This window comes from Bufo bufo, chromosome 6 (genome assembly GCF_905171765.1).
Source record: "Bufo bufo chromosome 6, aBufBuf1.1, whole genome shotgun sequence".
Classification (NCBI taxonomy): Eukaryota; Metazoa; Chordata; class Amphibia; order Anura; family Bufonidae; genus Bufo; species Bufo bufo.
In genome coordinates, this window is record NC_053394.1 from 423,760,508 (window position 1) to 423,765,955 (window position 5,448).

The window sequence follows — 5,448 nt, forward strand, 5'->3', positions numbered from 1 at the left end:
CTTTTGTTCCTTAGTTTTGGATCCAGTCAGTCGGATCTTCCTTTTGTGTCTTCTTGTTTGCTGTACACCTTCCGTGACATAATCCCACTAATCTGTGTCACTTCTCATTGATTTTATTTCATTTTGGTAATTTCTCCTGTATTTCTGTACTTTATGTTTTTGTAGTGTTCTTGCAGTGTTTGTAATTTTTGTTTTTGTAATTTTTGTATTAACTATGTAATATTTATGTAACACCCCCCCCTGTTCAATGTAGACAATTGCCAGTACAGACACAATCGCAAGTCTGTTGTATCCTTAAGCCTTCTAAATTATCCTCAGATGACGTTCTGACATTGCCAGTACTTTGGCAAATCATATAACATCCGCCACGCATGCGCAGGCCGGACTCGAGATCTCACTCTGCCTGTCTGAGAGTGCCTATACTTCTGTATCCTCACTATCTTTAAAGCGCATGCGCGCCGCCGGACAGACTTTAAAATGATGTGCACATCAGAGCGCAGATACGCCATCCTGAAAGACAGACTCTCGGGAGCCGCATCTCTGGTAAGTTTATACTGACCACCAATTGTTATATTCTACTTTATGTAATATACATGATACGCTCTCCTTTATACCTTACTGTCTTTTTACTTTTACTTGTATTTTCACTGACCACCAATGCTGCTATATCCTATCCTATATAGGATTTGTTCATACATCTATATAGGATTCGTCCGTACTTCAATTTGTGTTTGTTAATTATGTCTAGATATATTCCAAACTTTGTATACAACTAAAACTATATTTTCTCTGTACTCAATGTATATACCATACTTACCTTAACAATCAATCATTTGGAAGATATCCTGACATACCTACAGACCAGTATATATTTTACGCCTATCTCTGGCTGCACTGTCTAGCTATATATAGGATGGGATTTTAACAGCTTATAATAAATGATAGCATATTCATTAATATATATGCCTTCACTGTATTCCCAGTAACCCTGGTTACCACAATTGAAATGTACTTCCGAAGATATCCTTGAGATGACAACCTCATTGTATTACATTATAGACTTACTATAAAGACTTACCTCAAACAATATAATTTATGTAACCTTCCATGTCATTATTTATAAACCATTGTCTTTGTACTGTATATGTATTGTTTAGGCCGTGAACAAGGTCTAGGATAGACCGAAACGTTGGCCAATGGCTCCTTGTTAATAAGTTTTGGATGGAATAAATAATATTCACTACTACATATGAGTGCCGTGGTTTCCTGGTCTTGATTCTACATTATACTTACCACTGAGCACCACCCACAACGACTAGGAGTGCCGACCACTTCAGCCTTTACTCGTTACTCTAGTCATTGGGTAATCGGATAATGGTTGATGCATCAATTGTTGTAAAAAAGAGTGTTTATTCAGGGAGGCACAAAAACGCTGAAGCTCCAAAAAGCAATATTTGAGCAGCTTAGAGAAGACATTAGTCTCATTACAAGGGACAATGTCCTCAAAAATAAATATACAGCCACAAAATGAGATATATTTAAAAGCAGCGTAATTAACTCTAATTGTTAGAGGTACATACCTTACGTGAATAAAAGGGTGAGGAAAAAGAGAAAAAACAATGTGGATAAATACAAATGTAAAGGAGCAGGGGCGTAACTACCACAGCGGCAGACCATGCGACTGCTATGGGGCCCAGTCTTAGTTGGGATTATCTTCTCTTCTACTGGAGGTGAAAACTTGGTCAGGACTCTACCCTCTAAAGCAGGGGTGCACAACCTTTTTTAGTCTGGGGGCCGCATTGTCACATCGCTCTATTTCAAGGGGCCGCAAATAAAAAATGTTGATCGGCACTCATCTGCCTATTACACAAGCCAGTGCAAAGTGACTGGGGAGAAGTGATTGCTGCCACAGTCGTTCCATCTTCATTTAGATTACACAGGGAGATGTGCTGCAGATAATCGGACATCTTTCATCCTGATAAAATATGCAAATCAGCCGACAAATGAGCGATTCCTTGTTTATCGACTGATCAGCTGGACGACTATACTGGCCAGATATAAGATATGAGCACTCCTATGAACACTTGTTCCCAGTAATTGTCCCAAATATCGTGCTGCAGCCTAGCCCCTGAAACGGAAGAGTCATACTTACCTGTTCCCCGCCACTCCGGTCCTTCGAACTGCCCCCACTGTTTACATCTGGCAGTGCATGGACATAGTCATACACCACTCCAGCCAATGACTGGCTTACGCGGTGATGTGGCCACAAGCAACGTGTCACTGCTGAAGCCAGTCATTGACTGGAGCCGTGCAAGTGACCATGGCCATGCACTGCCAGGTGTAAACAGAGCAGGAATCGGAAGATGGAGGCAGCGGGGGCAGCGCAGAGGACCAGAGCGGAGTGGAGCAGGTAATTATGAATCTTCTATTTCAGAGGCCATGCTGCAGTTGCTGTTAAAAATCATTTTTATCAGAAAAGTGGCGACATTTCCTTCCATCCTGCCTCCTATTTATAAATCATAATTTTCCTTCACTGCAGAGGACGGAGCTCACTGGTTATTACCATTTCCTGCCAATCCCAAACATTACCTTGCTATTGGTTAACACTTGAATGACCAGGCCCGAAAAGGCCTTAATGACCAGACACTTTTTTGTGATTTAGCGCACGTGGTGGTTCAAATGGTTGTAACTATCTTATTTGTTAGACTACCAAAATAATTTTTGCAACAATTTTTATTTGGGGGAAACTGTACAAAACGTTTTTAAAAAGTATATTTTTTTTCAAACTATAGCTCCTTATTCTTTAAATATGCAAACTGACACCAAAATAAATTATTATAATTAGTTCCCTATTTCGTGTAGGCCGTTTTGCTATATAATATGAAAAGTTTCACGTGAATGGGGCGGTAATGGTGACCGTTTTGATTGGTGTGGGTGTTTTTTCTTTTATGTATTATTTTTTTTTTAACTTAATATATTTCTGATACATAATATGTCCCCCAAGAGGTCATAAAAAGACCTTGGGGGACACTGTCACTTTTTTAAATTTTGCACTTTTTCCTTTAAATTTTTTACTTCTATTTGAAATGTATTAATATTTTATTGTATTTTTTTTTTTTATATAATTTTTATTTTTTTTGAATTTTCTATAATTTTTTTTAAATATATTTTTGCCACATAATATGTCCCCCAAGGGGTCATAAAAGGACTGTTGTGGGACAGTGAACACTCTTTTATTAAGCACTATTTTTTTGTGCCACATAATATCTTATTTCTCTTTTCTTTTATTTATATTTTATTATATTTTTTATTTAGTTTTCAAATTTTTTAAAATCATTGTGGTAAAAATATATTTAAAAAAAAGCTACAATTTGTCCCCAAGAGGTCACTGAAAGACCTTTGGGAGACAATAAGTGACTTTTTTTGTACTATTTCCACTGTAACTGGGGCATCCAAAGGAGCCCCAGTTACAGGGAAACCAGCCTGCTGCGGAGGCTTTGTACCAGGGCAGCGCTCCTCTGTTCCCGAGACACCCAGCGATCACGTGATCGCCGGTTCCACACAGAACGCTCATAGAGGAGAAGGCAGAAGCGCTAATAAAGCGCTTCTGTCTTGTCCTCGGCTTCCCCGCTCTCACTAATAGCCGGGGACCCTTTTCGCTCCTGCTACAGTGCAAAAACTGTGATCCATCTGCTGTGCGGCGCTCTGTGCAGAAACACAGCTGATTGCAGGATCAGCTGTGTTTCTGCCCAGCAGGGCGGGGGCCGCAAACCATGGCTCTGGGGGCCGCATGCGGCCCGCGGGCCGCAGGTTGTGCACCCCTGCTCTAAAGGAACAACTTTTAGCAAGGGAAGCAGTGGAAAAATGGCCCAAGGGTCATTGAAAAGGGTTTAGGCAGAAACCCTTCAGTCCTGTGTGGGGGGTCTGATTTGATCCTTGGTATGAGGAACTTACTTCTCTATGTACGCCACTGTAAAGGAGGCAATAAATGACAAAAATAATGCATTTAAATAGAAATGTAGTGAAGAGGCACTAAAAAACTATAAAGAAAATACACAATATGTAAAACACAGATAAAGGCAGCCAAGCGGAAAGCAGAGAGGCTCATTGCCAAAGACAGTAAACCTAACCCTAAAATGTTATTCAATTATATAAATGGTAAAAAGTTTCAACCTGAAAATGTCAGCGCTTTAAAGAGGTTTTCTGGGATTTTGATACTGGTGATCTATCCTCAGGATAGGTCATCAGTATCTGATCAGTGGTGGTCTGACACCCGGGACCGCCGCCGATCAGCTATTTGAGAAGGCAGAAGCACTCCTGTGAGCACCGTGGTCTTCACTTGAGTAACAGAGCACCGTACATTGTATATAGCGGCTGTGCTTAGTATCTTGCTCATCCCCATAGAAGTGAATAGGGCTGAGTGCAATACCAAGCACAACCGCTATACAATGTAAAGGCACTGTGCTTGGTGAGCACGGAGAAGGGTGCGATTAGCGGAGGTCCCGGGTGTCAGACCACCAATCAGATACTGATGACCTATCCTTAGGATAGGTCATCAGTATCAAAATCCCCTATAAAGAGAGATGAGGGAGGAGTTGTAGAGAGTGATGAGGAGCAAGCTAATTTTTTTAATGTTTTTTTATCCACTGAGGAAAATTAACTGTGAGATGAAATGCACAGTATCAGAGTAAACTTCCCATTAAATGTGGCCTGTCTGACCCTGGAAGAAGTGCAGCAGCATCTTAGAAAGATTGAAATGGACAAATTGCCGAGACCAGATGGCATACACCCATACCGTATCCTCAGAGAATTAAGTAATGTAATAGACCCTTATTTCTGATATTTAAGGACTCTATATTGACAGTAAGCGTTCCACAGGATTGGCACTTAGCAAATGTGGTGACAATATTCAAAAAGGGGTCAAAAATTATAGGCCGGTGAGTTTAACATCTGTCATGGGTAAACTGTTTGAAGGTTTTCTAAGAGATGTTATCTCGGAGTATCTCAATTAAAATAAGCAAATAACGCCATATCAGCATGGCTTCATGAGGGATCGGTCCTCTCAAACTAATCTAATCAGTTTCTAAGTAACTAGACTGGACTGGGGAGAGTCAATGTATGTCATATATCTTGACTTCTCCAAAGCATTTGACACTGTACCACATAAAATGTTAGAATATAAAATGAGAATGCTCGGACTGGGAGAAAATGTCTGTATGTGGGTAAGTAACTGGCTCAGTGATAGAAAACAGAGGGTGGTTATTAACGGTACACAGTAAGATTGGGTCACCATCACTAGTGGGGTACCTCGGGGGTCAGTATTGAAGGGGTCATCATCACCAGTGAGGTACTTCAGGTGCCAGTATTGGATATGAAAGGTCACTGTTACTAGTGGGGTACCACGGGGTCAGTATTATAGGGGTCACTGTTACTAGTGGGGTACCACAG